The sequence below is a fragment of the Dendrobates tinctorius genome, unplaced genomic scaffold, assembly GCF_039654945.1.
Source record: "Dendrobates tinctorius isolate UK_male_01 unplaced genomic scaffold, ASM3965494v1 ptg000015l, whole genome shotgun sequence".
NCBI classification, from domain to species: Eukaryota; Metazoa; Chordata; class Amphibia; order Anura; family Dendrobatidae; genus Dendrobates; species Dendrobates tinctorius.
The window spans coordinates 40,628,305-40,640,717 of record NW_027361683.1 but is presented as its reverse complement, the minus strand read 5'-3'; positions in this window follow the sequence as shown (position 1 = coordinate 40,640,717).

Here is a 12,413-nt window from a genome sequence, read left to right as displayed (position 1 = left end):
ATTTTTTCCATTACCTGCTCTTTTTATTGTAATCCTCAGCATTACATGTTTGTTTCACTGCCCGCGTGCTATCTTGTTGTATGATGTTTCATGGCATATATTACTGTATCTGTTTCATATACCCAGCATTCCGTTGTATATACTTTATTTTTTCATTTTTTTGGTAAACGATTTATACAGTGGGGGAAAAAAGTATTTAGTCAGTCAGCAATAGTGCAAGTTCCACCACTTAAAAAGATGAGAGGCGTCTGTAATTTACATCATAGGTAGACCTCAACTATGGGAGACAAACTGAGAAAAAAAAAATCCAGAAAATCACATTGTCTGTTTTTTTTTTCATTTTATTTGCATATTATGGTGGAAAATAAGTGTTTGGTCAGAAACAAAATTTCATCTCAATACTTTGTGATATATCCTTTGTTGGCAATGACAGAGGTCAAACGTTTTCTGTAAGTCTTCACAAGGTTGCCACACACTGTTGTTGGTATGTTGGCCCATTCCTCCATGCAGATCTCCTTTAGAGCAGTGATGTTTTTGGCTTTTCGCTTGGCAACACGGACTTTCAACTCCCTCCAAAGGTTTTCTATAGGGTTGAGATCTGGAGACTGGCTAGGCCACTCCAGGACCTTGAAATGCTTCTTACGAAGCCACTCCTTCGTTGCCCTGGCGGTGGGCTTTGGATCATTGTCATGTTGAAAGACCCAGCCACGTTTCATCTTCAATGCCCTTGCTGATGGAAGGAGGTTTGCACTCAAAATCTCACGATACATGGCCCCATTCATTCTTTCATGTACTCGGATCAGTCGTCCTGGCCCCTTTGCAGAGAAACAGCCCCAAAGCATGATGTTTCCACCACCATGCTTTACAGTAGGTATGGTGTTTGATGGATGCAACTCAGTATTCTTTTTCCTCCAAACACGACAAGTTGTGTTTCTACCAAACAGTTCCAGTTTGGTTTCATCAGACCATAGGACATTCTCCCAAAACTCCTCTGGATCATCCAAATGCTCTCTAGCAAACTTCAGACGGGCCCGGACATGTACAGGCTTAAGAAGTGGGACACGTCTGGCACTGCAGGATCTGAGTCCATGGTGGCGTAGTGTGTTACTTATGGTAGGCCTTGTTACATTGGTCCCAGCTCTCTGCAGTTCATTCACTAGGTCCCCCCGCGTGGTTCTGGGATTTTTGCTCACCGTTCTTGTGATCATTCTGACCCCACGGGGTGGGATTTTGCGTGGAGCACCAGATCGAGGGAGATTATCAGTGGTCTTGTATGTCTTCCATTTTCTAATTATTGCTCCCACAGTTGATTTCTTCACTCCAAGCTGGTTGGCTATTGCAGATTCAGTCATCCCAGCCTGGTGCAGGGCTACAATTTTGTTTCTGGTGTCCTTTGACAGCTCTTTGGTCTTCACCATAGTGGAGTTTGGAGTCAGACTGTTTGAGGGTGTGCACAGGTGTCTTTTTATACTGATAACAAGTTTAAACAGGTGCCATTACTACAGGTAATGAGTGGAGGAAAGAGGAGACTCTTAAAGAAGAAGTTACAGGTCTGTGAGAGCCAGAAATCTTGATTGCTTGTTTCTGACCAAATACTTATTTTCCACCATAATATGCAAATAAAATGAAAAAAAAAACAGACAATGTGATTTTCTGGATTTTTTTTTCTCAGTTTGTCTCCCATAGTTGAGGTCTACCTATGACGTAAATTACAGACACCTGTCATCTTTTTAAGTGGTGGAACTTGCACTATTGCTGACTGACTAAATACTTTTTTTCCCCACTGTATCTATTTATTTCAGTAATTTGATGAAGGTCATAAGACCGAAACATCATTAACTGTATGTACTATACCTTATTAAAATTCCACTTTTCGCATCAACAAACATATAAGTGTGTGTGCCAAGTTTATGAATCAGTTATCACGGATTGGGCCCCTACTTGTGCACCACCGATACCTGAGTTGTGCCAGCGTCTTTTCACTTACCAAGCTGTTATGATTGAGTCACCGTAGGAGGCAAAAACAGAAATGCTAGCTAAGTCCAGAAAACCAGAGAGGTTGGCAGCTATCGGATTGCAGACCCCTGATCCTATCCATAACAACTAACAGTAGCCGTGGGGGGTTCCTACGATGCCCTAGACCCCTCGATCACAGCCGGAGAATTACATAGGCCTAAAGAAAGAAAGAGGAAATCTAAACTGCCCCAGAGCAGACCCCAAAGCAATAGGCAGCCCCCAACATATAATGACGGTGAAGCAAGATGAAAACACTAACACAGACAGAAAGATAGACTGAGCAAAGACGGGGCCCAAGCTAACTAGATAGGAAAGGACAGGAAGGCTGTCTGCAATCCGTGAAAAACCCTATGAAAATAAGAGCCAACAGACTGACAGTGAAAAAGGCCCTGAAGACGCTAGGCTTCAAAAAAGCTATGTCAGTACTCAGGAATATTCTGAAGACAGAGCAAACGGCAAAAGGAGATTCAGCTCACCCCAGCAGGGAATGGCAGAATCCAGAAAAGCAAGGAAAACAAAAACAAAACACAAATGCTAACAGGCAAAGCATAAGACTTAGCTTTAGAGGAGCAGGAATCAGACTGGTGTCCTAGAAGTCCACAGAGAAATCACCCGCAGGGCAGAAGGGCGTCGGCAGCCTTATATCCAGTCCGTGACTCCACTCAGCCAGTCATCCTCATTAGGCTCAGGTGCCTGATAATCAGGCTCATTACCTTCCTTTACCAGAATAGGGAGTTCACCAGACCTCAGTGACGAAGGGGAAAATTAACTCACAACAGACAGCCATTCCAACATTCTGCACAATATCCATGGCAGCCGCGTCCTTCATCCCTCCCATTCATCTCTATAGAGCACAGCGATTAAGATTGTGGATAGCGGATAGCCACAGCTGTGCCAAGAAAGGACCTGTCCACACCAAAATTCTGCTTGAAAATTTGTCATATGAGCTGTCACATACAATCGAGCGGTTGCACGCATGAACAATCAGTTGCTCCACTCATTTTATCAGGTGATGAAATTTAAGGGGGCCCCATACTTGCGGTCCCAGTAATGCCTTGCGCCTTAGACCGGAGATGATGTCACTCTCGCGAGAGCGTGACGTCATCAGCGGTGTTTCGCGCAATGCATTTCTGGGACCACGAGGCTGGGCGCGTGGAAAGAAGATCAGAGGCTGTCGGAAGGTGAGTATATAACTATTTTTTTTTAACAGAGACCACGCATACCAGGAAAGTGGGGTGAGTGGGGCCATGCATACCAGCAAAGGGGGGAGGGAAGGGGACCATGCATACCAGGAAAGGGGGGTGAGGGTGACCATGCATACCAGCAAAGGGGGGGTGAGAGTGACCATGCATACCAGCAAAGGGGGGGAGGGAAGGGGACCATGCATACCAGGAAAGGGGGGTGAGGGCGCCCATGCATACCAGCAATGGGGGGGAGAGAGGGGGACCATGCATGCCAGGAAGGGGGGTGAGGGTGACCATACATACCAGCAATGGGGGGTGAGGGGGACCATGCATACCAGCAATGGGGGGGACCATGCATACCAGCAATGGGGGGAGGGGGACCATGCATACCAGGAAAGGGGGTGAGGGTGACCATACATACCAGCAAAGGGGGGTGAGGGGGACCATGCATACCAGCAATGGGGGGGAGGGGGACCATGAATGCCAGCAATGGGGGGGAGGGGGACCATGCATACCACCAATGAGGGGAGGGGGACCATGCATACCAGGAAAGGGGGGTGAGGGTAACCATGCATACCAGGATAGGGGGGTGAGGGTGATCATGTATACCAGGATAAGGGGGTGAGGGTGACCATGCTTACCAGGAAAGGGAGGTGAGGGGACCATGCATACCAGGAAAGGGGGGTGACGGGACCATGCATACCAGGAAAGGAAGGTGAGCGGGCCATGCATACCAGGAAAGAGGGGTGACGGGACCATACATACCAGGAAAGGGGGGGTGAGGGGACCATGCATACCAGGAAAGGGGAGTGACGGGACATGCATACCAGGAAAGGGGGTGAGGGGGACCATGCATACCAGCAATGGGGGGAGGGGGACCATGCATACCAGCAATGGGGGGGGAGGGGGGCCATGCATACCAGGAAAAGGGGGTGAGGGTGACCATGCATACCAGGATAGGGGGGAGAGGGTGACCATGCTTACCAGGACAAGGGAGGTGAGGGGACAATGCATACCAGGAAAGGGGGGTGACGGGACCATGCATACCAGGAAAGGGAGGTGAGGGGACCATGCATACCAGGAAAGAGGGGTGACGAGATCATGCATACCAGGAAAGGGGGGGTGACGGGACCATGCATTCCAGGATTGGAGGGTGAGGGGACCATGCATACCAGGAAAGGGGGGGTGACGGGACCATGCATTCCAGGATTGGAGGGTGAGGGGACCATGCTTACCAGGATTGGGGGGTGAGGGGTACCATGCATATCAGGATTGGGGGTGAGGGGACCATGCATATCAGGATTGGGGCATGAGGGGACCATGCATACCACGAAAGGGGGGTGACGTGACCATGCATACCAGGAAAGGGGGGTGAGGGGACCATGCTTACCAGGAACGAGGGGTGAGAGGACCATGCATACCAGGATTGGAGGGTGAGAGGCCCATGCATTCCAGGATTGGGGGGTGAGGGGACCATGCATATCAGGATTGGGGGGTGAGGGGACCATGCATACCAGGATAGGGGGGGAAGGGGTACCATGCATATCAGGATTGGGGGGTGAGAGGACCATGCATATCAGGATTGGGGGTGCATTATTGCATTATTATTAAAACTTCATAAATAAACTACATACATATTCTAGTATACCCGATGCATTAGAATCGGGCCACCATCTAGTGATAGATGGTGATATGTTACGTAATATGTTACGTTTTGATCACTTTTCCGGACCTTCTTCAGACTAAATGTGGTGTAACTAAACAAGAAAACAACATACATAAGATATAAGATACATGATATACAACCGGTTTCAAAAAATTATGCATTAGATCAGTGTAGCCTAACAAGAATTAGAGCTACATAGGATGACAAGCGCTACACGAATGAATCATATGAAAAAAAGAACACAACGCTATATGTCAATTGCAAGGATACTGACAATATATGAAAAATATACAACAGATCCCTCTTGGGAAGTCTGAAAAAATATATTACACGTATAGCTTTACAGGGAAACATATATATTAGTAAATGAGGCTGGAGCACCCAAATAGACGGGTTAAATGAAATATATATGTATATACTGTATATGTAGCTTGCCTCAAGAGAGAAAAATCTTGTTTAAATATCATAAGAGCTATAAATCTCCAGATAAAAATAACAGGGAGGAGTCATATGGAGATGAAAAATTATAATGTCCTATAAAGGTACACAATGCATAATACCAGATTTGAAAAAATAAAAAAATAAAAAATAAATAAAAAAAAGGAATAAAAAAGAACTCAATTCACATAGTACATGAAACGGCATATATCTTACCAATGCAAATACTTGCAGAGAACCGAGAGATAGACCCCGTATATCTTAGTAGCGTGGGCTAATGCAATAAGGCTTATTTGTTGGAAAACAACAGACAAACCCAATGTGAGTTATATAGTGTGGAAATGACAAAAAATTGGTTTGGATCAAAGTCGCAATTCTTACCATGTGGAGCTGTGACACAGATTCAGTCTAGACGTCATGCACTGAAAGGTTTGTGCAATTATGCTATGAGAAAATGCGCTCAGTGCTGCTGAGTACAATCAGGTTTAAATACCCGGTGAAAGTGCGCGTTAAAGCGCACGTGTGTGAGTTAACAGGAAAAGAGGCGTCCAAGATGAACCCAGCTGGAAGTGAGTTGTGAAACGCTCTGTGGAACGCAAACCGGAAGTGCGTCATGAAGTATGGCTGCCGCCGGAAATGGTCAGTGGGCAGCAGGTTGGCTCAGTGGTTAGCGCTGCAGCCTTGCAGCGCTGGGGTCCTGGATTCGAATCCCACCAAGGACAACATCTGCAAGGAGTTTGTATGTTCTCCCCGTGTTTGCGTGGGTTTCCTCCGGGCACTCCGGTTTCCTCCCACACTCCAAAGACATACTGATAGGGAATTTAGAATGTGAGCCCCATCAGGGACAGTGATGAAAATGTGTGCAAACTGTAAAGCGCTGCGGAATATGTTAGCGCTATATAAAAAAAAATAAAGAAAAATAAAGTCAGTGGAACGTAGGGTGGAACGCAGTACCGCTGCGTTCAGAAGATCAACTGTGTCAGTCTATTCCATTGCGGCGTGAGGCACAGTGTATAACCACTGTGGTGTATTGACCACTGTGTCCGCTAGGGGGCGCTGTGTGGATGTCCTAAGAGAGAGGATGAATGGCAGAGTCATGAATGACCATTATGTATCTCAAGGTGGGTGGTCTTGAGATGGAAACTGATGTGTGCTGATCAGCAGTGATACTGCTGACGTGTTGTGTCAGAGAGAAGTCTCCAGGTAGCTGGGGAGACGGGTGGGGGCCCAGTTACCTACAAACCCACCCAGGGGGTGTGTTTAAGAATGCTATTGCAAAGTGTGTGTGAAGGGTTCAAGGACCTGTGATGAGGTCATAGCCATGTGACCCGGTGGGCGTGGCTACAGACCATATAAGGTGGCCAGGGTAGGTCAAATGGGTGAATGCAGGGACCTCTTTGGTCCGTTTTGGAAGGCCCCGTCTGGGAGAGATGGGGGCTGCCTTCCTGACAAAAAAGGAATGCTGTGTTGAATGGCTGCATGTGCCTGATGATTCCCTGGAGGGAATGGACGTCTGCAGCATGGAGAAACAGCCATGAGGTAGAACCCTGACGGGTGAGATAACTATGAGGCTGAAGAGCCTGCGTATGGAACATTGTATAACCTGTGCGACCACAGGGAGGACAGAGTGAAGCTCTGTCAAAGACGCTATGCTGTGAATATGAACTTTATGTTGCTGGTTATGGTTTATGATGCCTGAATAAACCACATGGACTGAGATTGTTTTATGGAAAACCCATGCCGGATGTGATTATTGGGCTGCCAGGCGAGAATCCCCTATGACAGCGCTACCTCACACCACTAAAAGAGGAACAGAGAGTTATATGTATATTGTGAAAGGCAGCTTTAATAAAAAAATTATATTCTGCAAAAATAAGTAAAAATAAAAAAAATTAGGCTATAATGGGGAAAAAAGGGGAAGAAGAAAAGGGGAAAAAGGAAAAAGGGGGGAATTTAATTAAAAGAGAAGAAAACCGGGGAAAAAAAGAAAAAATAAAGAAAAAATTAGAAAAAAATAAGAAAAAAAATTAATGAAAAAATAGGGAAAAATTAAGAAAACAGAAAAAATAAGAAAAAAATAATAAAAAACAATAGAAAAAAAAGGAGAAAAATATAAAAATAAGAAAAATATAAAACAAAAAATTAAAAATAAAAATAATGCAAAATAAAATAAAATATCCAGATAAAAAAGGGTGAATATATTTTTCCATACCCCTCCATATGTATTCTCTATGGCGGTTGCTGTTGCTGCAGAGAATGAAAGAAAGACATAGTACAAATACAGAAACGGATCAAAACAAACTAACAACATCATATTCTCTATTTAACCCTTTGGGTTCCATAGTGTGCAGCAAATGGATCCAAAAGGCCTCTCTGAGTTTCAATGATTTTATCTGATTACCTCCTCTCCTGTTTGTAGGGACTTGCTCAAGGACAAGAAACTTCAACTGGGCTATAGTATGTCCCGCAGTATGGAAATAGAAAGGTATTTGTAGGTGGTATCGTCCACAACGTTTATCAGACTTGTGATGTGAAATCCTATCTTTAACACTCTGTGTAGTTTCCCCTACATAAACTTTGCCACACGGGCACTTGATAGCATAGACAACAAATTTCGAATCACAGGTGTAAAACCCCTTGATGGGGATATCTGCACCTATTTGAGGATGAGAGATACAAGGGCCTTTCAAAACATTGGCACATTGAGCACACTGTAGACATGGGAAACTCCCTCTCTTTTGTGTTTGAAGGAAACTCTGTCTAAGAATTCTTAATATAGAGCCAATATCAGCACGGACAATCCTGTCTCTAAGATTATTGGGTCTCCTAAAACATGGGAGAAAGGGGACCTGAAATTCAGGGATATGTGGAAAGCTGTTCTGAAGAATGGGCCAATGTTTGTGGATTATCCTGTGTAGTCTATACATGAAAGGGTGGAAAGTGTGGACAAAGGGAATCCTGGGACCAGAAATAGACTTACTACGGGGACGATTGTCATTCTGACACTCCTAAAGCAAATGGTGGGGGTAACCCCTTTCTATAAACTTTTGTTCCATATTGTCAAGTTGTTGAGAACGTCTCTTGAGCTGCGAATGCACTTTATTCCATTTTATTATTTGGTGCATACCACAAGCCCGTAACATACACTGAATGAGTTTCATGTCTACCTAAATAACATTTGGCCTGAGCTGACCTTTACCCTGAACAGCCATACAACTGAGATTAGTTTTCTAGACACCATGATAATTCAGGACACCTCAGGTAATCTGTCCATAGATCTACTCACGAAGGAGACAGACCGTAATAATTTACTTCTTTATCAGAGCTGTCATCTAGAGGCAGTTAAGAAATCTATTCCAATTTCACAATTGGAAAAAGAGTGAAGAGGATTGTTAGTGACCCCCAGAAAAGTTCTTAACAACTTGACATTATGGAGCAAAAGTTTATAGAAAGGGGTTATCCCCGCCATTTACTTAAGAAGTGTCGGGGCGACAATCGTCCCCATAGTAGGTCTATTTCTGGTCACAATATTCCCTTTGTCCACACTTTCCACCCTTTCATGTATAGACTACACAGGAAAATCCACAAACATTTGCCCATACTTCAGAACAGCTTTCCACATATCCCTGAATTTCAGGTCCCCTTTCTCCCATGTTTTAGGAGACCCAATAATCTTAAGGTACTGTCACACTTAGCGATGCACCAGCGATGCCGACCAGCGATATGACGTGGTCAGGATCGCTGGTGCATCGCTAAGTGGTCGCTAGTGAGCTGCCACACAGGCAGATCTCACCAGCGACATCACTGGGGACGGGGGTCGCTACTTGCCTGTCACACCAGGCGATCCTGCGTCCTCCCGCCCGGCTCCACGCGTCGCTCGTCGTCACAGCAGGAAGCGCCTCAGGAAGCTGACGACGAGAAACAGTCCAACCTGTTCTCGCGCGATCAGCGATAAGCAGCGGGGGAGCGGGTTGTAGATAAGTATCAGACACAGCAATATCGCTATAACCTCACAAGTTATAGCGATATTGCTAGCGATATCTCTTAGTGTGACATGCCCTTTAGAGACAGGATTGTCCGTGCTGATATTGGCTCTATATAAAGAATTCCTAGACAGAGCTTCCTTCAAACACAAAAGAGAGGGAGTTTCCCATGTCTACAGTGTGCTCAATGTGCCAATGTTTTGAAAAGCCCTTCTATCTCTTATCCTCAAACAGATGCAGACATCCCCATCAAGGGGTTTTACACCTGTGATTCGAAATTTGTTGTCTATGCTATCAAGTGCCCGTGTGGCAAAGTTTATGTAGGTGAACTACACAGAGTGTTAAAGATAGAATTTCACATCACAAGTCTGATATACGTTGTGGACGATACCACCTACCAATACCTTTCTGTCACGCCGTTCTGTTTGTATTTGGTTGTCGGCGTGACAATGCGTTTTTTGCTTTAACCCCTTGCTCCTTTCCCTCTAATTGAGCTGGGATACTGCTGGCTGTTACCTGTATGGAGCCTGCTCAGTTCCCTGCTCTGCTGCGTAGCTGCACATGTGGTGTTAGGTCTTTGCTCTGCTGCTTGACCATTCGCATGTGAGGTCCCTGGTCGCCGCTGTGGAAGCTGTCCGTGGGTTGTGAGGTCATTTGCAGCTGGTGCATGAATTTCCATGTGTGTCTAGGCTTGCAGATGATGACAGGTGCTCTAAGCTGCAGTTCCTGCACTGATTGTGCTGCAATGGTTTCTGTGTGTGCTTAGGGTGTGCGTGGCCACACCTCCCCTGCTTTTTTCAGGGTTAGTGTGTGAACTTGAAATGCCCCCCTTTTTCCTTTTTTCCCTTTTCTTCTTCCCCTTTTTTCCCATTATAGCCTAATTTTTTTATTTTTACAGAATATTTTTTATTAAAGCTGCCTTTCACAATATACATATAACACTCTGTTCCTCTTTTAGTGGTTATACACTGTGAATCACACCGCAATGGAATAGACGGACACCGGTGATCTTCTGAACGCAGCGGTACTGCATTCCACTGATCACTTCTGTCCACAGCCAGACTTCATGACGCACTTCCGGTTTGCGTTCCACAGAGCGTTTCACCAATCACTTCCGGCTGGGTCCATCTTGGACGCTTCTTTCCCTGTTAACTCACACAAGTGCGCTTTAACGCGCACTTTCACTGGGTATTTAAACCTGATTATACTCAGCAGCACCAAGCGCATTTTCTCATAGCATAATTGCACAAACGTTTCAGTGCATGGTGTCTAGACTGCATCTGTGTCACAGCTCCACATGGTAAGAATTGCGGCTTTGATCCAAAGCAATTTTTTGTAATTTCCACACTATATAACGCACATTGGGTTTGTCTGTTGTTTTCCAACAGATAAGCCTTATTGCATTAGCCCACGCTACTAAGATATACGGGGTCTATCTCGGTTCTCTGCAAGTATTTGCATTGGTAAAATATATGCCGTTTCATGTACTATGTGAATTGAGTTCAAATGTGGTATTATAATTTGTCATCTCCATACCCCTCCTCCCTGTTCTTTTATCTGGAGATTTATAGCTCTTATGATATTTAACCCCTTCACAACCAAGGGTGGTTTGCACGTTAACTCCCGGGCCAATTTTTACAATTCTGACCACTGTCCCTTTATGAGGTCATAACTCTGAAACGCTTCCATGGATCTCGGTGATTCTGACATTGTTTTCTCGTGACATATTGTACTTCATGTTAGTGGTAAAATTTCATTCAAATAACTTGCGTTTATTTGTGAAAAAAATGGAAATTTGGCGAAAATTTTGAAAATGTCGCAATTTTCCAACTTTGAATTTTTATGCCCTTAAATCACAGCGATACGGCACACAAAAAACTTAATAAATAACATTTCCCACATGTTTACTTTACATCAGCACAATTTTGGAACCAAAATTTTTTTTTGTTAGGAAGTTATAAGGGTTAAAAATTGACCAGCGATTTCTCATTTTTGCAACACCATTTTATTTTTAGTGACCACATCACATTTGAAGCCACTTTGAGGGGTCTATATGATAGAAAATACCCAAAAGAGACACAATTCTAAAAACTGCACCCCTTAAGGTGCTTAAAACCACATTCAAGAAGTTTATTAACCCTTTAGGTGCGTCACAGGAATTTTTTGAATATTTAAAAAAAAAAAATGAACATTTAACTTTTTTTCACAAAAAAATACTTCAGGTTCAATTTTCTTTATTTTACCAAGGGTAACAGGAGAAATTGGACTGCAAAAGTTATTGTGCAATTTGTCCTGAGTACGCTGATACCTGATATGTGGGGGGGAACCACTGTTTCGGCGCATGGCAGACCTCAGTAGGGAAGGAGCACCGTTTGACTTTTTCAATACAAAATTGGCTGGGATTCAGATCGGACGCCATGTCGCGTTTGGAGAGCCCCTGATGTACCTAAACAGTGGAAACCCCCCCAAGTGACCCCATTTTGGAAACTAGACCCCGCAAGGAACTTATCTAGATATGTGGTGAGAACTTTGAACCCACAAGGGCTTCACAGAAGTTTATAACGTACAGCGGTACAATTAAAAAATCATATTTTTTCCACAAAAATGATCTTTTCACCCCAATTTTTATGTTTCCAAGGGTAACAGGACCCTAAACGTTATTGTGCAATTTGTCCTGAGTACGCTGATACCCCATATGTGGGTGTAAATGACTATTTGGGCGCATAGCAGAGCTCGGAAGGGAAGCAGCGCCATTTGACGTTTTTGGCTAGAATTGAGATCGGACACCATGTCGCGATTGGAAAACCCCTGATGTACCAAAACAGTGGAAACCCCCCACAAATGACACCATTTTGGAATCTAGACCCCCCAAGGAACTTATCTAGATGTGTGGTGAGAACTTTGAACCCCCCAAGGGCTTCACAGAAGTTTATAACATACAGCCGTACAATTAAAAAATCATATTTTTTCCACAAAAATGATCTTTTCACCCTCAATTCTTATTTTTCCAAGAGTAACAGGACCCTAAAAGATATTGTGCAATTTATCCTGAGTGCGCTGATACCCCACATGTGGGGGTAAACCACTATTTGGGCGCATGGCAGAGCTCGGAAGGGAAGCAGCACC